At 38.5% G+C, this 24,540-nt stretch overlaps 1 protein-coding gene and 1 pseudogene across 2 annotated transcripts in view; one reads left to right on the forward strand and one right to left on the reverse strand.

Annotated features, from left to right (window-relative positions):
* The window catches only part of LOC129771462 (LIM/homeobox protein Lhx6-like), a 357,951-nt gene that overhangs the window by 274,830 nt on the left and 58,581 nt on the right, over nucleotides 1–24,540 (reverse strand). The gene's annotated exons all lie outside the window — the stretch shown is intronic.
* LOC129772324 (U4 spliceosomal RNA) lies at nucleotides 19,811–19,928 on the forward strand (annotated as a pseudogene).

A 24,540-nucleotide genomic window follows, 5' to 3' on the forward strand; every position in this document is an offset into this window, starting at 1 on the left:
GTATAACCTCAAAAGCTGTTTTATTTATTTTATTTTCTAGTTTTTAGTAAATTATCTGTACCATTAGCATACTACAATGGTATCTCTACAATAAAACCATTCAACTTTTTTTAAATTTTTATTTCTTATCTAACTTTTTTCAGAATATTTTAATTATTTACTGTATTCAATTAGTCAAATAATTTTATTTGATAACAATACAGGGTAACTTCGATATAACATACATTTTACTTTCAAAATTGTACGTTGTATCGAATTGTACGTTATATCGAAACATAATAAAGAACTCAGAAACGTAGCTTATATTACTTTATTGTGTTGCTGTTTGAGTGAGGTTAATGGATAAATTCAACTAGAAGACGAAGCCAACCTTTCTCAAGATGTTTCTCTTCGTACTGTGATTAAAATTTGATTCATTTAGAATCCGAAATCACAAAACAGTTGTACTTTGGGATTGGTAAAAAGTACAAACCAAGCTTTAGTATCAAAATACAGATAATTCATTGTTCTTTCATAGTCGACTATTTAGTGGCGGTTACCTTTTCGAATTTATGTTGTTCATAATGTAGTCTATTCTCCAAGTCAAGCCATTCAGCCATTTTTTAGGGGCGGCCAAATTGAATTTTCAACCAGTTTTATAATGGCAGTTTAATTAAAGGTATGTTCCAAATTTCAGAACAATCAGTGATCAGGAACGGGGTCAAATTTTAATTATTGTGGGGCAATCCTACAAACACTCAAACATACATACAAATATGGCAAGCTGAATGAAACCATTAAAAAGTAATCAGTTATTTGCGGACTGTGGCCATCTTGGATTTGAATTTTTCATGATCTGCTATGTTCTACTAATCGAGCACTTTCATTTGATACCCATATTGATGTGGTTTTGAAAAAAATATGCATATATTTGGCGCCACTTTATGGTGGCGGCCATTTTGGATTTGCATTTTTAATAAATAACTGTGTTCTACTAGTCAATACCTTTCATTTGATAAGGTCAGACTCGATTATATGTGATTCGATTATATACAATTTTGGACTCGATTATATACAGTTTGTAAAAAAATATTTTTTTTTATATTTCAAAGATGACTTATTTCAAGAAGAAATGTAACCTTTCAACGTTAAGGTGAAATTTGAGTGACTATTACATGTACAGTGGGGTAAAAATAGTGATTTTTGGAGATGTTGCTTGATTTTTTACCAGGAATTCTATATATAGATATTGCAGCCAAATTAAGAAAGATAGAATTTGTGTGTCAAAGATTGATAATTGATAATTGATAGGAACAATCCAGCAATTTTTAGGATAAAAGTAATAATAACACAATAAAAATTATTAACTTTTAAGTTTTTCACTTCCAAAATGTTATTAAAATACACTAATTTAGATATTCCACTACTATATCCTATACTAAATTTTCTCATCTTTCAAATGAAGGCAACAGAGTTGTCTTCCGTTGTGTACTTTTTAATGTAGAGCCAGTTTGAGACAACAGAGTCCAACAGAAAAAAAAGTCCTATAACTCTGTCGTTGTTGAAATTCGAACATATGCGTAGAAGGATTTTTTTCATCAAATATGATCGCCTATCACCTCCTGAGAGAATCTGGATAAATTTATTTTTTTCATGTGAGAAAGGAGTTTTCTGACTTTAAGGGGATGAATCAAAAATCAAATTCCTCTTTTATATCCAAAAAACAAAAAAATACATGCAAAAAAAACATACTTTTTTTTCTGACTCGATTATCCGGAGAATTCGATTATACGGAGTGAAAAAAAAATCAATACTCCGGATAATCGAGTCCGACATGTATTAGTAAATACTCTTCAAAATATCATTCAAATGAAAACAAATAAAGATATGGTGGACATTAATAGTAATAGTGATATATGTTACGCGACAACATTTCCGGCAATTGATTTTGAACGATTACCCCGACGATGAATGTCCCATAAATCACTAACAACCAGAGTAAAGGATTTGAGAAAAAAAAAGAAATAACCATGTTATTTAGAATTATATTGAAAACCACCTAGGATAAATGCGGAAATACAAAATACCATCACAATTTTTTTATTGGTTTTGACGTAGGACTACGTGTAACCGGAATATATGAATATAATGAAAATCTAAACACTGGACATGTAGGAAAAAATCTCGAGCATTTCTTAATAGATCGCAAATATGTTTGCATCAATGGTTAGGAAATATTTCTTGTCAATATTGTGCAGCCCATCTATTATAGAAAATATACGACGTCTGTTCAAAAAGTATCACGACTTTCGAATGAACGCATTTTTTTTGTGGCATTATGTTGGTGCTCATGTCTCTCACCTATGCTGACAAGTACGGCTATTTTGAATGTTCAGTTAATTTTTGACAACTGCTTTTCTTACACGTGTTTTGGTTCATCTCGATTTTCGCCTATTGCCTAAAAATGGATCAAAGAATTTGTATCAAATTTTGCGTGAAAAACAAAATTAAGTGCGCGAATACATTCCGAATGTTGATTGTGACAACTGATGAACCTAACTAGGAGCGAAACAACCACGTTTCCAATTTTCATCAATTTAAACCTTTTACGGATTTGGAATTGCAATATAAATCAAACAAAACAAAGAGAAATTCCAGTTGGATTGATATGTAAATGATCGAAATACGTTCGCAGCAAAAATATTAATTGAGGTTAAAATTATTTCAAAAAACGTGATCTGGCATCTTTACTGAAAGACATAGTCCTACGTCAAAAAATATGACTCTTATTTTGGGTGTGTGAATATAACTCCAATTATTTTTGAAAAAAATATATATCTACTAGCTGACCCGGCAAACGTTGTTCTGCCATATAAATTATTTCTAGCGAATATTTCGGTTGTTAAATCAAAAATATCGTATGTGTGTTTGAATGTTTCAACGATCTATAAAATTAATCGAATGTGATCGATAAAAAAGAACGAATATAACAATTTGAACGACAGTGTGTGTGATGTTTCTCGATTCAATGTCTGTCTATCAATGGAATAGAGAAAATCAATACTATTTTACAATAACAATTGCTGTATTGATGGTATATGCGGTAATACGCGATTGCAGACATAGTCCAAAACTTTATCCATGATATTACATCATCATCATACACAATTTTCCAAGATTTTTCCCCACAGGAGAGAATGTGTTACTTTTTACATAAAATACATATTTTATATGTACATTTAATTTTCAGTTACCATTTTTGTTATGAGAGCGTGTTTATTTGACACGAAAATTCGTTACCATGTTTGCTTCACAGAAATTTATTTCTTTTTTTTTTTTTAACACCATCCGATTTCAACTCTAAATGGTAAAAAGTAAACATTGGGAAAAGCCACCTTGAGCAAACGTAAAATTTGAACTCAAGGCAGCATAAAAACCCAATAGACGTATTTCATGCCAACTCGACTGGCCGTTGGCAGCACCGTCTCAGATAGTAGTGAAACGTAGTGGGTGTAAAGACATGGGTCATTTAAGCAACTTTGCATACTTGAAATATTCGAAAAAGAATTTTTTACTTTTTGAAAAAAAAATAATTTTTTACTTTTTGGAAAAAGCCAAATTTGATTTCCTAATTTTTTACAAAAATTTATAACTTAAAAACTATGATACCTAAAAAATTCTTGTCGATAGATGAAGTATAGGAAATTGTTTGAATTTTTAGAAAAAAATACAACAAAAATTTTGGAAAAAAATACAACTTATCCTAATTTTGTTTGAAGTCAAGATAGCGTTATAGCGTACTAGACAAAGTCTTAGATCTTGTTAAAATATAAACTTTTGTCGAAGACATCAACTTTCTATCTGTTATAGTTTTTGGAATATAAGTCATTTTTGTATGAAGACTCCTGAAAAAAAATAATGTTTTGTTCGTAACATTTTTGTGTGTAAATACTCACGTTTGACATGTTTTTGTTGGCAGACTTATCTCACTTCTTAACTAGGCGAACCTAGCCAGAATTTTCACCTGCCCCCGGGCTTCTGAATGCCAAAGGGGGACTAGGCTCTGCGGAATGCACGTATCTGCATGCTCGTGCTGTTTTAGTCCTGACCGAGGAATTGTCGGACAATCGCGCAGGTGCTAAGGATGACCGACTTTTGGATGCCGGCCAATTCCTTCTCGATGTTCAACACCTTTAGCGCTTCCAGAAGTGTCTTCGGGATAATTCCAGTTCCAGAGAGAACGACTGGAACAATTCTTGGGACCTCCCTTAGCCCCCACAGTTCCTTGAGCTCCACGGCCAATGGTCGGTACTTGCAGATTTTGCGACCGTGGGTCTCCTCCAGATTCTGGTTCAGTGGAATAGCGACATCGATGATGGTGACTTTGCGGTCGCTCTTGTCGTAAACCATTATATCTGGGCGGTTGTGGTGGATCGAGAGGTCGGTCAGAACAGTGCGATCCCAGTACAGCTTGAAACGGTCATTTTCCAGGACAGGTGCAGGCAGGTACCGGTAGTTTGGTACGTTGTCTTCCAGTAGAGCACATTGGAGCGCCAGTTGTCGATGAACAATACGGGCCACGTTGTTGTGGCGCTCGGTGTAGGCTGCGTTGGCCAAAACGGGACAGCCTCCCATAATGTGCTCTATGTTTTCACCTGGTTGATGGCACATCCGGCAAATGTCATCAACGTCTTGATGCCAGACGTACCGCCTGCAGTTTCTCGTCGGCATTATCCTGTCCTGGATGGCTATCATGTCGGCTTCTACTACTGAAGAGAGTTCACCACGCGTTAGCCACAGATTAGATGCGGCCTTGTCGACGTGTGGCCGGTCCAGTTGATGGGGGTGGGCACCATGCACTGCCTTCTGCTTCCAAGCTGCAATCTTCTCTTCCACTGTCTGCAGATTGCAGTTGAGTTGGTACTCCGCTTGCGCCAAGTGCAGAGCGCTGTATCCTCTGTCGGCGGCGCAGACAGCCCGGTATAGCGCGTTTTGGTTGGCGCGTTCTGCGAAGTACTCGCGCAGTTGTCGTACCTGGGCAACACACAGTGCAGAAATGTCGACGATTCCAAGTCCCCCTTCTTTGCGTGGTAGTGAAACTCTCTCCAGTGCCGATTGAGGATGGTGCATTCCGGCCTCTTTGAATGCTTTCCTCATTCTCCTCTCAAGGTCCTCTAGGTTAGTTTTGCTCCATTTGACTACACCAAAACTGAAGGTCAGCAGGGGAACCGCGAATGTGTTGATCGCGCGTACCTTGTTCCCCGCGTTGAGGAAAGTCCTCAGGACACAGTTCACTCGACTCAAGAACTTGTCTCGCAGCTCCGTCTTGATGTCGGAGTGGCGAATCCCGGTGAGCTGTCGGAATCCAAGATATTTATAGGATTCGCCACGAACCATATCTCTTATAAACTCGCCGTCATAGACCTCGTAGCCTCCGGATTCGGTAAGTTGTCCTTTCAGCAGGTGGACACAGCGACACTTGTCGAGGCCGAACTCCATACAGATGTCCCTGCTTATGTCTTCGACAACCCGGATAGCTACACCTAGACGCTGACGTGAATCAGCGTAGACCTTGAGATCGTCCATGTAAAAGGTATGGGTCACTTCTTCGTGGGCGCCGTCGCCATACCTTATTTTATAGCCATGACCGTTTCTATTGAGCGTCCTACTGAGGGGGTTCAGTGCCAGACAAAACCAAAGCGGGCTGAAAGAGTCGCCTTGGAATATCCCCCTCTTTATCTGCAGCGTTCTAGACTGCAACACATTTTCCCCATCACTAAGGTGCAGAGACGTGCTCCACTGCCTCATCGCATGCTGCAGGAACCTAACGACGACGGGATCAATTTTGTAGAGCTCCAATACCCGGACGAGAAACGAGTGAGGTATGGAGTCATAAGCCTTCCTGTAATCGATATAGGCCATGCTTAGGTTCCGCTGATTATAAACCGCCTGGCCGACTATGGTTGCGTCGATGATGGCCTGGTCTTTGCAGCCATGCGTATTTTTTCTGCATCCTTTCTGCTCTTCTGCGATGATATGGTGTTGTTCGCAGTGGGCAGAAACTTTGGCGGTTATGATGCTGCTTAATATCTTGTACAGACTCGATAGGCACGTTATCGGCCTGTACTTTGATGGGTTCAATGTGTTGCTGTCTTTCGGGAGGAGGAATGTGACGCCACGGGTGGCGAATTCAGGGAGGTTGTGTGGGTCACGTAGCACCTTGTTGAAGCACTCAGCTATCTTTGGATGTGCGACGGTCAGCTTCTTGTGCCAAAAGTTCTGGACACCATCGGGGCCCGGTGCTGCCCAGTTCCTCAGGTACCGCGAGGCTTCGCGGACATCGTTCTCTCCGACGATGATAGCTGGCATCTCTCCAATTTCACCACAACTCTCCTCCTCCCGTCTTAACCACATTTGCCCGTCGCGATGTTGTACTGGGGTCTCCCAAATACCAGCCCAGAAGTTCGTCACATCGCTAATATCTGGCAAACCTTCGCGGTAGTCGGGCTTCTCGTCGCTAATGTGGTCGTAGAACGCTTTTTCGTTATCTCTGAACATCCGATTTTGTTCCTGGCGCTTTGCAGAGTCAGAGTAACGTTTCAGCCGTTTAGTTAGGACGCTCAATTGCTGTACCAGTGTGTCGAGTTTTTCCGTCAGCTGGTGAGCTCCCAGCTGGCGAAGTTCAGTAGGCCGCACGATCACAGCAACTTGGCGACATAATTTCGCCGATCTGCTGCCTCTTTTGTACGCCATCAGTCTTCCAATTGCGGCGCGCTTGTTTAGGATCCGTTGCTCCAATCTCCTTCGCCATGGAGGCTCACGCCTTTCACGGAGATGTTGGAGCAGTCCGCCTCTTGGCCTAATACGGTATCCTAAACTTTTGGCGGTCGCCACAGCAGCACAGTAAACTTTCAGTTGCAGCTCCTCCATGTTCTCAGCATCGACCAAGTGCAGCGGAAGAACGTGCTCGTTCATGAGCTTTACTGCACTTGTCAGCCTGCGGGAATGCTGCAACTTCGGGATCCTGGGGCGCGACAAAGGGTCCGTGTCGCGGAACTGTGAGATCGCCTCGTCGTAATGGAAGACCAGATCGCGTAGTAGTTGTTGATCTGGCTGTGGATCTTCCGGCTCAGGGGGTTGTTGTACTGTGGCCTCCACTGGTGCTGATTCGCGTGCCCCACTCGCGAATGAATTGCTCAGCCGTACTGAACTTCGTCTCGACACATCGCTTGCTCTGTTGTTCCTGGAGCTTAGTTCTCTCTGCACCTGCTGCTTGATCTCGTCGACTTGCGTTTGGGAGAGCATATTGTTGCGTACAATCGCTCTACGCCTCGCGTTCATCGCGTTTTGGTCAAGCCTCCCGACGAACTCTGGATACGCTTCCTCGAACATTGCGAGTATTCGAGGGCGACCGCTCATGTCCGTCTCCAAAGCAGTGCAGATGTAATAGGCGCGGATCACGAATTCATTCATTTCATGTGTCCACATGATCCGTCGCCTAGTAGTACCCACAAGTGTGGACAACTGTCGTCTGACAGTCGCAACACGCCTCGTAGGCGCAGCGTTTCGTTGGTGATGTCGATGGCTGCTGTTTCCGTGTGGCGGTAGCTCTTCGGGTTGAACCCGGCTGGTGGCCCGCTCTTGCACATCGCCCTCCAGCCGCTGGCCGCTCGCTCTTACTCCCGTTCCAGGACCAGCTCCAGTTCGGGGACCCTCCTCGGGCGATCGCATTCTGAGTATTCTTCGTGAACGTAGCTCCATTTTCTGGGTGTATCTCCTTTGCCCGGGAGACAGCGGGTTGGCAAGGCCTCCATGACCCGGGAGGCCTTCCCCGGGAGAGATATAGCGCTCTGACTCGCTCGCACCCCCTCACTTAGCCACTTTCGACACCCGTTCTCGGAGCCAAGACCAGGTGTGTGTTTCCAGTTCACGCCCGATCTAAAAATGTCGTCATATGATCTTCGTGGAGGCGTGAGATAGGAACATTTGAGACCAACAGGTAGGCTCCTACCCTAGTGTTGATCCCCATTTGAGAACCTGATATTTTTTTTTTTTTTTTTTTTTTTTTTTCTGTATTATAGTGACTTTCAACGCTTCTGGCTGGTTCGTCACTTTTACCTTCCATTTTGGAAGAATGTCGGGAGTGAGAATTGAACTCGTGATCTTGAGCGTGAGAAGTATGGATGTTACCTCCACGCCAGATCGGCTCCATGTTTTTGATATGTTTCTAAATAGAAAAAAAGTTAGCAGAGCATGTAAATTGCGATAATTTTTACATAAAATTGTAACGAATTGTACATTAATAGCATATTTTTAAAGAAAAGCATGAAAAAGTTATTGTTCTAAAAACTTTTTCCATGTAAATGTGCCCATCGTCCGATGTATGGAAAACTTGTTGGAAATTTTAAGGGCTATTCATATGTATTTTTTCAGAATTTCAAAAGCATATGTTTTCGAAAAAAATGAATTTTAATGTTCAAAATATTTTTTTTCAATGAAATTTTGAAATGAAAAAATGAAAATGAAAATGAAAAAAAATCTACATGCTCTGCTAACTTTTTTCTATTTAGAAACATGTTAAGAACATGTCTTTAAACAAAACTCGGATAAGTTGTATTTTTTTCCAATAAAACATGAAAAAGTTGTTGTTCGAAAAACTTTTTCCCTGTAAAAGTGCCCATCTTCCGATGTTTGGACGACTTGTTGGAAACTATAAGGGCTATTCATATATATATTTTTGAGAATTTAAAAAAAATACGTTTTTGAGAAATGAAAAATGAATTTTAATTTTTAAAATAACTTTTTTGTCAGCGAAGTTTTTTTACAAAAATTTTTTGGCATTTTTTTGTGAAAATTTAAACAATTTCCTACATTTTATCCTTTAAAAAGAATTTTGTAGGTATCAAAGTTTTCAAGTTATAATTTTTTGTAAAAAATTAAGAAAAAAAACTTGGCTTTTCCAAAAAGTAGTCTAATTCTTTTTCCAATATTTCAAGTATGCAAAGTTGCTTAAATGACCCATGTCTTTACACCCACAACGTTTTTCTACTATCTGAGATGGTGCTGCCAACTCCTAAGACGAGTTGGCATGAAATCCGTCAATATCCTTCCTAAATCGTAAACAAAATAAAATGACAAAATTTAAGCAAATAACAGAATTGGATAACAATTACAACAATACTAAATTACGCATACATATTTACAGTTGCACACAAAATAATCTAAAAGTACAAGAAACTTCCACGACAATTATATTCTAAAGACATCTGACGAATAGGTTCATGAAGACCATAATTAGTGCGGTGCGCATCAACCCGTAGTAAATGTTGGTTCTTTTGAGGCCGAACAGGGCAGTACAGCTAAAGTCGAGACAGAACAGCGGGGCAGTCTAAACATCCCGACAGGATTTTAGGGACAGTCTTTGCAATGATATCCTTGCGTCGCTGCTCGAGAGGAGCTATGCCAACGAGCTGACAAAGTTCCCCGTAAGGTGGCAAACCATCAGGGTTTCTCCAAGGTAGCATGCGGCAAATTTTACGTATGAAGCACTTTTGTATCCTTTCGAGACTTGGTATCGAGTACTCATAATGCGGATTCCAAACAACACAGCTTTTCTCAAGGATGGTACGAACTAAAGAGCAATAGAGAGTCCGTAAAGTGCCAGGATCACAGAATTCTCTACCGATTCGAAAAATAGTTCCAAGCTGACGGTACGCTTTATTGAATGTCGTCTATGTCGAATTTCGCGGCAAAGTTGCAGCATTTGCACAATTCGATTGAACTTGGGTCTAACGGATTACAGAATGCAAAACTGCAATCCGTTCGAGTAATTCTTAGTCGATCTGATTTCAGAATACGGATGAAATGGTTTATCAGTGGGCAGATCTGGAAATTCTGAGGAAATTACACTATCGATTTCCTCAGGGCGTATGAGGTAATCCTCGCCTTTTCAATTCTACAGAATACATCCAGCAATATGTGGGATTGAAATCGATCGAACTTCATTTTTCATTTGAACTCATGCGCAATACATTGTCATGACATGTCAATGCATTGCGTTTTGGCCTAGTAATAGCAAAGGCTGTGTCGGATTTGCTCATGATAGCATCTCGCGATTGAATGTATTCTTTCCCACGACAATTTTTGTTGATTGTGTCGCAGGTATCGCAGTCATTTATGATTACTTGCTGTGGTGGCTAAGAGCAGATGAACGACCGCAAAGGGTTGATAGAAAAAAAATATGAGGAAAAGAATTTCCCTATTTCACACTATTCGGTATTAAATATATGGTAATCGGTATTCAAGAAGTATCATATATAGATTACAACCTATTCTTATGCCTACCAAGTTTTTTGTGCATAATTTCATCAAAATCGGTCGAGCCGTTTCGGAGGGGTTCGGTAACAAACACCGTGACACGAGATTTTATATATACAGCCATTCCATGCCAAACCGATATAGTGGTTCTCAAATTTTCGTGAAAATTGGTAGTTTTGCTTTTTACCGCAAAACATTTGATCCATTTTTTTTATTTTTTCATTAGGGTGACCAATCCCATTTTAGGGTTGACCGTAAATCAGACGATTCAGATGATCGACATATAATTTTTAAACAAAAGCCAATCACCTGGTCTTTTTTGAAAAAAAACTACACCTGCAGAAAATTCGAATTCTGTTCTCGTTATTATTGATTGTACAGGTAAACTTCGATATAACGTACATTTCACTTTCAGAATTGTACGTTGTATCGAATTGTACGTTATATCGAAGCATAATAGAGTACTCACAAACGTGGTCTATAATACATTATTGTGTTGCTGTTTTAGTAAAGTTAATGATTAACTTCAATCAGAAGACGAAGCCAGCCTTTCTCATAATGTTTCTCTTCGTACTGTTGATTAAAGCTTGATTCATTTAGAATCCGGAATCACAAAACCAGCTGTATTTCGGGATTGATTGAAGGTACAAAACTTGTTTTAGCATCACAATACAGATAATTCATTGTTCTATCAGAAATACAGATAATTCATTGTTCTATTTTTCCTTTACACTTTGAAAATGTGTACGTTATATCGAGGTAAAATGTACGTTGTATCGAGTGACGTTATATCGAGGGTACGTTAAAACGAGGGTACGTTATATCGAAGTTTCCCTGTATTCGTTTTTTATTGTTTTCATAGGCTCGGGACCAAAGGCGCTATATTTTTTTATATTTCTTCTGGAAAACTGAGGATTTTTCACATAACATAAGTCGAAACCAGAGAGGCGTTTTTGACGTAGAACTACGTCCTTCATTTCTGTACCGGGGTGTAAGTTCAAAGTTTCGAAAACAAAAGAGTGACGCTGGACTGGGTTTTGAACGTTAATACCTCTTTTCCGGCTGAACGGAGTGGTATGACAATCATTTTATTCGAAAGACAAAATGTCCACGAGTTATATGATTGTTAATTATTGACCCGAAAACTTGTTTCAATAGCTTTAAAATTGCTTAGAAACAGGTTATTGAAACCGTATATAAACTCGCATACGCTCTGGAAATCCCTCCAGTTGAGGACATCCAGCTGGCCCATCGTATCCGAGGAGAGCGTGCTTAAACAGCTGCCCTTCCGCTTCCGTCATTATTATCTTAGTACTTTAGCATATAATCAACTGCCCTTTTCAGGGACACCAAATTTATGGATTAGAGTTCAGAAAAGTTTTTGTAGGCTGAACTGAAAGAAGCATTTAGCGAAAATGGTGGTGTCGATGATAATTCGATACCGATGTGTACCATTGTCCATGGATTTGATAATGACGGATACAAAATATATGATAGTGAATATTTCAATATATCGAAGGAATCACTTTGATGAAAGCTGCTTTATAAAATTATTTGTGTACGAATGCCGCAATCGATAGTCGATTCTAATTTGCGCTGGGTATTTCCTCGGAGGACTCGATCCCTTCTTTGAGCATTAGTAATCTCTTTCTGGCAAAACGAAGTGGTGGTATGATAGTGGTATGATAATCACATTATTCGAAAGATAAAATGCAGATGTTTCTCCAACCTCCAACATCTCTTTCTCTCGTTTGTCGTTTTTTAATTCCATTTCTCCTCTGCAGTCGGACCTAACGGAGTATTTAGCGAAATTCGAGGTATCGATGATAATTTGATACCGATGGGTGCCATCGACTATGGATTTGATATTGAAGAACACGATAAGATATGGTGTAGTGAATATTATTGAAGTATATTACATATCAATTACATATCAAAATTTTTTTAAGAATGCTGCAACCGTTCGTCGTAATCGGGGGTTATTGGGTATTTCTGAGAAGGGAATCAATTCCCCCTTTTAGCGTTAATAATTCTTTTCTGGTTAAACGAAGTGGTTTGATAATCACTTTATTCGAAAGATGAAATGTCTAAGATTTATATGCTTGTTACTTATTTACTGCTAAGTCAACGTTAGTCCTACGCCCACTTTGCGATTATATCAAAGATATAACCCACTTCCAGTTTTTTCGTTTTTGAGTTATGATTTTTCAAAGTTAACCGGATGGTTCGAAATCCTCAGCTTTCCACAGAAAATATAAAAAAATATAGCGCCTTTGGTCCCGAGCCTATAAAACAATAAAAAACGAATACAATCAATAATAACGAGAACAGATTTTGAATTTTCTGCAGGTGTAGTATTTTTCCAAGAGAGACCAGGTGATTTACTTTAATTTTATATGTCAATCATCAGAATCGGTTTAGTAGTTCAAATTGAATTTTTTTTAAAAAATCATTTTTGGAAAAAAGAGGAAAAAATTAATTTTTTGGACAACTTTAAAGTGGAAATGGTCACCCTACCGACAAAATGAAAAAATACGGGTCTAATGTTCTGCGATAAAAAACCAAACTACCATTTTGCACGAAAATCTGAGAACCACTATATCGGTTTGGCATGGAATGGCTGTATATAAATATTTAATTTTTTAAATTAATTTATTTCTTCAGAGTCAGTTACAGTCCATCATCTCGAGCTAAGACCTTTTTTTAAACAATTCACACTTTATTTGCCTGTATAATTTCTATTCAATTGAAGCATATCGATTATCAAAGGAAACCTGTAGAGATTCGTAGTAGATAAATGCATCACAAAATATTTGAATTGACAGCCATTGGTATAATCCTAAGTCTTTCCGGTTATGCCAATGCTTTAATCAGCATCATAAGGAGCGAAAACAAGGTAAATCAACGTACCCGATTATCCATTCCCCATTTACACTCAAATAAACAGCCCAGCACGGGGATACCAGATGTGAAAACTTTGTCCAGTGCTATGGACATTGTGCATTCACTTGTGTTCACCTCATTTATTGACAGCATTATTCGAAATAAGGGGCAATCTGAGTGGGCTATGTCGGACGAATATAGAGCGATTTTGCGCTTCCTACCTGTCCATTTGAATATGTTTTTTCACCATAAAAAATTGAAAGTCATATCAATCGTCATTTTTCGTGGTCATCTGTCAACAAACAGTCAAAATTTTTCTTGTGTTGAAAAGTATGGACTTGGTGCCTACGAGTTATGATCTTTCGATACCATTCATTGTTTGTTATAAAGTAAAAAAGCCGCTTCCGATTTGCATAGAATGCTGGTCGAAACATACGGCGAGGATGCTTTCAGAAAATCTCAATGTTATGGGTGATTAAAAAAATTGCAAGTCAGAACTCCGGAAAACCGGTGAAACTGATAAAACATTAAATTGATAATAAGTAACATTCGAAATAACAAATAGTAACAGCAACAACAAGTTCGGCGATAGTTTAATATGAGCTTTTGGCACCCCCCAGAAAAGAGTGAAAAAGGTTATGTGTAGTATCATTCGAGCTTGGCGTGGTTGAGCGTTTCTTCTCAATCTTCCTAGATGGTTTGGTTAAATCAGGCGAGTTTCCCAGCTAGTACTCTGGTGGCGCGACGCTTGGTCCAGCCATACTGCAGTGAAAGACGAAGCACGCATTCAACCAATTAGTTTAATTAAATAGAATTAAACATGACAGCGGCGAGGACGGGGGGGGAATATATATTTTCTTCGTTGATGTTGCTGCTGACGATTGTGATGATGATGATGATGATGCCATCATTATCCGACAGAGGATTACTGTCGCAATAATGGAAACGCGACTAAATCGGAGAAAATGCAGATGAATTTCATTCGCATTCAGAAGTAGAGATAATCTGCATTAAGTGAGCAAGTTGACATACATTTGTATGTGCAGAATATAATATTCAAAATTTCTTCCGTTAGTTTCTGTTTGGTGGTGAGTATCCCCAAACTTATTTGAAACATTTTTCCAATGCTTTTCAATCATGTTGTACAATAACAACGGAGGTTTCGCGTCACATACTGAGTGACCTCAAGGACCGTAAATAGGAGGAAACGTTTGCCACCTATCCGATGGGTACGAAGCTTCCGCCTCCCACTTTTCTCCCTTTCCATTAGCAGACAGGAGATCGTTATATTGCATACGGTCGCGTTCCATCTGCTATGTGATAGGAATTTTCAATATAGGAAACACACATATTGATGAATATGCGACGCTTTATGCTGTCTCGACCATCCACGCCTGATAATTACAGAGAGTGGAATTTTTATTGTCATATCCTGGAGCACACGGTCCAGTTCCGTTTCAACGGTTGATATATTGCTACGTCGTGTAGGTATCGTTGTTGGTCAAAGGAAACCGCATCTGCCGAAATCTACCAAACCATTAGTGGAAGAATGTATTATCTAGCACTACACCTATTGCGAGTAATAACTCCACTTTGAAATAGCTATTCGTAATGCATAATACAATACTCGTAACAGCAATGCAAATTGATGTCGGAATCAAGTCTTATGTGGTAGCAGTGCGTTTTAAATTCAGATAAGGAACAATAATTGAGACAGTTATTGAAACGCATTTTAATGGTATAATTCAGTACTTGTTCGATAGCATTCACAAACTCTTTCCCAAGTGTAAATAGGTCTGATGATAACATAGTGGGATTCAGTTTTCGCAGAATGTCATGATTACTTTGAATATTCTTATACTTATGGATTTCCTAGGCTAACGATAGTTTATTCTGTTACTCAGTTGACAGCAGCAGCGATTGCAGATGTCGCACACCGTGGTACGATTTTGTTCGACACTTCAAATCTGAGTCGGAGACTTGATGAAATGATACACTTGGTCGGTTTTTATTCCATCTGGGGGAGAGTTCTTGTGTATTTTTGAATCTCATGCACACATAGTTGTTGTTTTTGAGCAATTTCACACGAAATTGACCGAAAAACAACCGATTTTTACGCGACCTTCGACATTTCTCTTTGAACTATGTACATAAGACGGCATTTTTAAACATAAAAAAGAATGGGTAGGTTATATCAATGATACAAACGCAAGGTTGACGTGGGACTACCTTAGCTTAACAATCATTTGTTTGTATTGATTAAAATTTTGATTGAATGAAACAATTTCCGAATTCAAATGAATTCAATATATTTGCTTTGTGAGTAAAAAGATTGTATATACCATGTGAGGTCAATTCATGTAATAAATTATGTTCTTCGTTACAAGTAAATTTAATGACAGTCCTTTTACGTTTGGTATGATGACATCTTGGTTTTGATGTCCGTGTTAGGCAAACACATTTCTGTCAGAACAAAAATGACCCCGATTTGCATGAATATGCAATGCCAATTTCCTCAAACACCTTGGTTCTGAATTCTGTGTGGGATAAAAACACATTTCAACCGGAAAAAAATGCGTCCAACTTAAATGTATTTGCTATGCAAATTTCCTCACGCTCCTTGGATTAGAAGTCTGTGTTAGGGAAACACATTTCAGTCGGAAGAAAAATACCCCCGATCTGCATGAGTTTGCTATGCCAATTTCCTCACACACCTTGGTTCTGAAGTCTGTGCTTGAGAAATACATTTAAGTCGGAACAAAAATGCCCCCAACTTGCATGTATTTGCAATGCCAATTTTCCCACGCTTCATGGATTAGAAGTCTGTGTTAGGGAAACACATTTCAGTCGGAACAAAACTACCCCCGACTCTCATGTATTTGCAATGCCGATTTTTCCAAGACTGCTTGGTTTTGAGCTTGGCTGTGTTGGGGAAGCCATAAATCGGGCCAATCAAAACGAGGTAGTTAGGGCGTTTAGATAACGCTTAACATTTTACAGTTATTCAATTGTTTATCTAATGAATAATAACATTTCATTAATTGCGACAGAAGCGTAGAAATATTCCGTATCAATTGATGCAAACATCTTTCCGATCCAGTAAGAAATGTTCGAATTATAAACATTCGGAATCTTTCATTTCTTCCTGCATGTTCTATGTTTAGGTTTTCATTTTACCTCCCATATACTCCGGTTAGACGTAGTCCCACGTCAAAAAATAATATGACAAATAGAATCTACATGCAATTTAGTATCAAAGACTATATAGAACGTTTTATTCTTTTTTTGAATCGTTTATTTGTACAGGCTTAGTTACATAAGTTTAAAGGAACCAAATTCTATATCTAATTTTAGTTCTAAAGCATATTTACAATTTTGCTTATTGTCTACGGTTAATAGGATGGGGAACCGATTACTAGCGGATAAAACGACTCATCCTAAGACTAACCATTTTGAGATTTCATACAAATTTCGTTTTGTAATATCCATTTTTTTGACGTAGGATTACGTCTTTCGGGAACATATTGGGGTTCAAATTGAAAATCGAAAATCGAGCGCATCGTGAAAATTGTCCAATTTCAAACGCTTATTGCTCAGTCATTTCATAACGGATTGATGAAATTTTTGCGTCAATCGATTTCGGCACTCCATAACAATTTTTTATATTGAAGAAAATAATATATGTCATAAAACTAACTAACGAATAATTGAAAAATCTCAACCCCTATCCTAACGGAAATACCCACATCTGATTGGTCGAAATTGACGACACATGCGGCGGGTCCCTAACAGAGCCATCAAAACCAATCGGTCTGGCGAAAATCGGCATTGCAAATACATGAAAGTAGGGAGAACTTTTGTTCCTACCGAAATATGTTCCCTAACGTTCCCTAGCGTTTTTATATTGCAAGTTAAGTGAGTGATACGATTAATTCTAGCAAATAAAATCTAAATTTAGAACTTTAATGTTGGTTGCTTCGTGAAATTTCATATCAATAACCGATCGTGTATTGTGAAAAATTTAGCACAAGTGGTAGCTGTGTTAAAAATGACTTGATATATGAAACGATTTATTTCAATTTTCATAAATAAAAACCAAGGTGTGTTCCCGCTCGAGAATGGGTCGTTTGGTTTAAGCTGTCTATTTTGTTGTGTTCATTTTCACCCAAGGAAAGTTTATACGGCGAGAAAAATTGGAAAGGTGAAGAAATATGAGAAAAAGGGATTGTTCTACATATAGTATTAGGTATTGTTCGCATTGGGTTGAATAAACACTTAAAGTAAAAAATATAAAAGAAAATTACCTTTCCCATTTCAAATATGTTTTCTCTATATTAAAGTAACATGTTTTTACTGATGAGAAAAATTGATAATTGTGTTCGGTATTGTTAATTATCTTATATGACATTGGTGACTTTTTCTTTATTTCATTCATACATAATACAGGAGGCTTCTCGTCTAGGATCACAGAGGGCGGTTTTCATCATATCTTGTTCCATTTCGGTATCTCTTATCTGATACGCACCATCCAACGACTTTTTACCAGCCTTCTGTCATCATCACTCGGTAAACACTGGTAGAGTGAACAAACAATACCCAACAACCAAACAAAGCGGAGGCCACCGGAGGCCACCAAATCATTATCAAAGAGTTTAACGATGTAATTCTTCAAACATATCCAAAATCAAGAGATAGCCTAACGGAATCCTACGTCAACTATGCGGTCGTGTCTCGGACACAACCCTCCTGTGACTTTTTTTTTATTTTTTTTAAGTTTCACTTTTGGAATACTGAATAAAAAAGTTTGTATTTGTACATTTGTAAGGTAAAATTAAAAGTTAACGAAAAGCATTTTGATAATAAATGTGTCCTCGTTTGGCCTTCAGGCGCTTCGTTTTGTTCTTTAGGTGCCTAAAGCCTAAAGAACAAAACGAATACCTAACACTATATGTAGAGCAATCCAATTTTCTCACATTTCTTCACCTTTCCAATTTTTCCCGCCGTATAAACTTTCCTTGGGTGTAAATAAACACAACAAAATAGACAGCTTAAACCAAACGACCCATTCTCGAGCGAGAACACACCTTGGTTTTTATTTATGAAAATTGAAATAAATCGTTTCATATATCAAGTCATTTTTAACACAGCTACCACTTGTGCTAAATTTTTCACAATACACGATCGGTTATTGATATGAAATTTCACGAAGCAACCAACATTAAAGTTCTAAATTTAGATTTTATTTGCTAGAATTAATCGTATCACTCACTTTACTTGCAATATAAAAACGCCCCCGACATTCATATATGTGCAATGCCGATTTCTCCCAGGCGGCTTGGTTTTGACGTCTCTGTTAGGGAACATATTTCGGTAGGAACAAAAGTTCTCCCTACTTTCATGTATTTGCAAGTCCGATTTTCGCCAGGCCGATTGGTTTTGATGGCTCTGTTAGGGACCCGCCGCATGTGTCGTCAATTTCGACCAATCAGATGTGGGTATTTCCGTTAGGATAGGGGTTGAGATTTTTATTCGTTAGTTAGTTTTATGACATATATTATTTTCTTCAATATAAAAAATTGTTATGGAGTGCCGAAATCGATTGACGCAAAAATTTCATCAATCCGTTATGAAATGACTGAATTTGAACCCCAATATGTTCCCGAAAGACGTAATCCTACGTCAAAAATATATATGGCGCCATCTTGTGGTGGCGGCCATTCTGGATTTGCATTTTCCATAAATAACTGTGTTCTACTAGCCAAACCTTTCAATTTATACCCATATTGATTATTTTACAGATTATTCAAAATTTCCGATCTAAAAATAAGAAAAATCAAAAATAAAATACTCCGGATAATCGAGTCTAAAATTCCGGATAATCGAATCCCAGATAATCGAGTCTCCGGATAATCGACTCCGACCTATACTAATCGATTATCACTGTCAAATACTGTTTCAAGCAACCGATTTGTTTTATTGTATAGGTTTAGTGGGAGAAATTCCTACAGTTTAAAATTCACGTCGACTGCGTACTGATTAGTATGAATTATATGATTCATCTTATATGATTTCTGACGTGGGACTGCGTCTATAATTTCTATACCGAGGTGTAAGTTCAATGTTTAGAAAACGAGAGCGTTACGCCGCAACAAAATTTTGAGCGTTAATACCCCCTCAACAACTGAACGGAATGGTATGATAAACACTTCATAAGAACGATACGATGTCTACGCGTTATATGCTTGTTACTTATAGATCCAAAAACATGTTTCAATAGCTTGAAAGTAGTTTTCAAAACAGACTATTGAAATCACACGAATCTGTATATAATAGGGTGTCTGCTCGGAAATCCACTCAGTTGTGATTGTGCAGCGATTGATGTACGATCGTTGGAACGTGAGTGGGGAAATCAACATTGCAAAATAGATGCAAACTGCGGGTACTTTTGTACTCGCTTACGTTTTTGCAAATCGGAACGTTTCCCTAACACAGAGTTCAAAAAACATAACGGACGTTCATTAGACCAACGGTTGGTCATTAGATTTACTTGCTACGAGACGTAATCATCACAATACATGAATTTACCCTAATTGGAATTAGGTCACTAGTTTAATCAATACACGCAAATGACAGCTTTGTGTATTGGCAACATCGTACCCAAAGAGGAACATCCGAGGTGCGATTATTGATAGTTGAAAAAACACAAATGATTACGAAGCAATTGAGGAGAATGATTGAAAGTTACTAAAACTACTTCAAACTTTGAGTTTTAAGCTTACTCGAAAACACAATTATGATACTTAGTCCGATCTGACTGAACACCGACCATTTGAAGGCTAAGAAACAGTGTTCGGAGTATATGGAGTTCACACTGTGTTTGATTCTTGAACTTAAGGGAGTATTCTAGTCTAGAAATTTGAAGAAAATCAAAAAAAATTTCCTTCATATTTCTGTAGTTTAGGCATTCAAGAATATATCCTAGAAAGGACGAAAATCCTATCATTTACCGAGTTAGAGCCTTTTAGTGATGCGGTATCTAACCTGTTACGGCCATAACAATGAGCTTCAAGCGTGTTTTTCTCAAAACTAGTTTTGAAATATCTCAAGTTCTACTGAGCCGGTTAATGTCGAAACTATATGGATGCAATATGCAAACATCTCTCTACCGCATGAACCTCCAAAAAATAATATTTTTAAAATTTTACTATTTTAAAAAAAATTGGAAACGTAAGAAAGAGTGTTTCAAACCGGATTTTGTTTTTCAAACGGCCGCCAAAACATGTTTTTGACTTGTCCGAGGTTCATGCTCCCTTGATTCATGTTTGTGCTCCCTTGGCCGAGTGGTTAGCGTCATAACTAACATGCCGGGTGTTCGGGTTCGATTCCCGTTCTGGTCGGGGGAATTTTTCGTCAAAGAAATTTCCTCCGACTTGCACTGTGATCACGTGTATTCTAGAGCTTGCCACTCAGAATGCATTCAAGGCGTGTTATTTGGCATAGAAATCTCAACTAAGTACTAATAAAAATGACGCAAGTAATACTAATTGAGACGGCGAAGTTCCTCTAGGAACGTTAGTGCCATTGAAGAAGAAGAAGAAGAAGAGGTTCATGCGATAGCGACATCTTTACTGATTCAGAATCTGTTCGATTTTTTTGATTCAGATAACCAGAAGGGCTGGAATTGTGTACGCCATGGCACAACTTTTTTTAACCCTCTCATTTCATCAGTTTTTAACTATTCTAGTTATGAATATTTTTTCTCCGTTAAATTTTTGTTTTATTGTTAAAAGATAGATGAACAAATAATGATATAATGGATAGTAAAAATATTCTTTGTTTTATTTTTACGGAGCTCGCAGAAACGTCCGATATTCGTGCCTCTACAGTAGAATACCCCCTTAATTAGCAGCACAGCCCAAATAACGTAATTTCGCCAATTTTCAAACATTATTACTAAAACAAAGAGTCCCAGTTCAAAATAATCATTCACCTGGCTGGTCGAACGTAACAGACGAATTGAATCTTTCTGAAAGAGATATGAATCGAAAAATGTAACTGTCCCATCCCCACCTGGCTCCAGATAATATCGCTCTATTCCTCGCACTGATAAATAATAATAATAAAAAAAATTAAATGCGCTTCCATATCCTGTCTGGGAAAGGATGATGAGAGGAAGAGAGAGATAAACTGCCATAGGAATCTGTTAGGTATTGAGATCGATCCTAGCAGCAGCAGAAGAGTTGAGCATCCCAACATGGGGTAAAAACGAGGTAATGCAGTGGGTGGGGCTGAGAGAACGGTTGGTGCCATGCGACTCGATTCGCCGGGGGAGGGTGCAGGAGGAAAATAATAATAATTGATTGTTTTCCATTTCTGCTTCATATCAAATATTTTGTGTTATTGCAATTTAATTTAAATTGTTCTTTTTAATTAAACTTTTTTGGGCGCATGTTGGTTTTTATTTCAATCGGGTATCATGTGCCACACGTATGTACGAGGGACAGTTCCGGCTGAAATCTAGGCAGGTTCGGGTGCTGCTGTGAGTTATTGATTGGAGCCGTAGTCCAAGTGGTCCACATAGAAAATTTTAGAACTTCTGTCTCATTGTCCTAAATTTACACCGCCGCGCAAGCAACGGTTGTAACTATTCATTCGCTGCTATCGACATGTGTAACATCTCAAAATTACATCCTGAGCCGTAACATCTCATGCCATGAATAAACGCAATACGATTCTGAGATACGTTATACGTAATACCAATGGGTGCAGACTGAAGCTGACAAGGGGTGACGAACGATTGGGTTCAATTTTATTTTATTTGCGCTTACGTTTGTTTCCTTTAGAATCAATATCATTCACATAGGCATACACACGCAATACCGGCATTCCAGCATGTCGATATATAATAAATTTCCCTTTCCCTCGCCAAATCACCCTCATGATAAACTTCGACTTCGACTTTCACACATTTCCTCCTATCGTGTGCAACATATTACACACAAACACACATTCGCCTCACTTTTCCACTTCCACAAACGAAGTAATAATTCATTTTCCCATGTTATTAAAAGAGAAATAGATCACGTTTTCGCTCTGCCATTTTTACTATTCGTTTTTTTTATTGTGTTTTATTATTATTTTCCATTTCAGCGGAAAGCAACGTAAATAACGCTGGCAAGAGTGCGGGTGATGTCTCCAAGCGTGCCTGCCTGCCATTCCGATGGCCCTGTGCGGCAATTTGGATTGGGTCGGCTCCAGACCGAGTTACTTTCTCGTCCTTCCCCCTCCCCTCTTGCCTTGCGTTTCCTAGCGAATCCGTCCCGACCAGCTCTGACGGAATGACGCGGCTGCGTTTGAAGGAGCCTGAAACGGACGGGGCACAGAACACAAGGAAAAGAATTTTGCGTGCGCAAACGAGCTGTTACAAGTAATTAGACAACTTTTAATTGATTTTCCTCTCGAGAGTGTCTTGAAATTGCTTTTATAGAGCTGTTGACTAACGACATAAAAGTGGTGTGCCGTTCTCTGGTTTCGGTCCGATCCGGTCGGGAGGAGAAGGCGTAGGGAGGACGAGATTGCGTTACGGATCAGACTGTGTGGCGAAACAGAGAGGTCGTGGGCAGACGGAGATTGGAGTGGTTACGCCGAGGTTGAATTTAAATTGGGAAAATTGATCATTAGGCGCTATAATGTCACCAATTCACGACCGACGCGCAGTTCCGACAGAGTGTGTTTACATGTGGGGATGACATTTTGAACATCGGAAACAGTGCTGTTTTCGGTGGAGTATGGCAAAATTATAGGATGGCACAGGATATTTAATCATTCATTCAGTAACACAACATTATTTTAGCAATAAGTTTATTTTGAGATTAAGTGTACCGGACATTTTTCGCGTTCGATGCGATTTCTTTTGGCCGTTTTAATAATTGAACTATCTGTATCATTTCATACAGTCATGGGCTGTTTACCTCTAATTACTTCGAGTCTATACACACTCATTCATTTCACTGTGTTGGCTGATTGAATCCAACTATTCCGGATGGCAATTTTGTCAAGTCACACGTGACGTTATTTTAATTTCAATGTTAATGATTTGGAACTTGGAGATTTTCCGCTCTCAATAGTGAAGTATTGGGAAATATCCTCATCTGAATATCGAATAACTGTGACGATTAGTTGTGTCTAACAGTATGTTTGACGTAAACAGAAACAGCAATTATGTTCAAGGAAATGGTATATAATTTAAGCAGACAATGACTCATGACTACTAGAATACATCCTTTGTTCTCAAATAAACCTAAACGGATTGAAAGAGTTCGTGGATTACCACGTTGGCTGAGACCCAGATATTAGAAGAAATACCGTTTTGTCTCAAATTCCGAACACTTAAGCTTTGGTGGCCATTAAACAGTGTCTCATTACTCATGATACTTTTTCGCAAAATTAATTTTATTTTCGGATACAATGGAGCCCTCTTCCCCATTTGACTACGATAAAATTAATTTACAAATACATTTTCATGGAGAAAAACTAAACATATGTGTGATCACATTTGTCTCAAACTTTACAGGGTCTTTCAGATTAAACGCTCACACAACAAATTTCAATAACTTCTACAAAAGTGAACCGATTTTGACGTAGGACTACGTCTTACATTAAGGGTGCCAAATCAGAAAACAGGTCACGTTTTTATGAAATAAAGTTAACGTTAATAACTATTTTTGCAGCGAACGGATTTTAATGATTTGCATACCATTTGAACCGGATATTTTCTAAGATTTGTTTCACATGCTATATATTACAATTCCATAGTCTGTATATGGTTTAAATTGATGAAAATTTGAATCATTCCCATTTCCCTATACATTTGTTTTGTCCATTTGCGTACATTCCCGAACAGAGCTGTCAATAACGGGCAACTTATGCGGCCACTAGAATAGAAACAACGAAGGGGGATAGCGAAAAGAGAATATTTGCGAAGTAAACTCCACGCTTGCATAGTAAGTAAGTTGTCGCTAGTGTATAAGTATTGCATCTCCTCTGATCCTCTGTCCTCTCCTCTGATACTCATTGCTCGTGAGGACACCGAGTGGACAACACCGTTGCTGGGCGAGGTGGACGGTGAGGGATCGAGTGCCTTTCTCAAGGCAATGGAGGCCAGCGAGTAGAAAAATTTCCCAAGGGTCTTTTTGAAGACTAGAGACGAATGAACTGAAAAGTTTAAAGTCTCTTTAAGTCAATAAAGAAGAAGAAGGAGGAGGAAAAGAAGGAACATTTTCAGAATCTTTCTGTGCCCGAAACAAGAAAGGTCGCTTATTCTGCTCGTTTTATGTTTCATGTTTCCCCTCGAGCTGTGAA

Source organism: Toxorhynchites rutilus, chromosome 2, assembly GCF_029784135.1.
Source record: "Toxorhynchites rutilus septentrionalis strain SRP chromosome 2, ASM2978413v1, whole genome shotgun sequence".
NCBI lineage: Eukaryota > Metazoa > Arthropoda > Insecta > Diptera > Culicidae > Toxorhynchites > Toxorhynchites rutilus.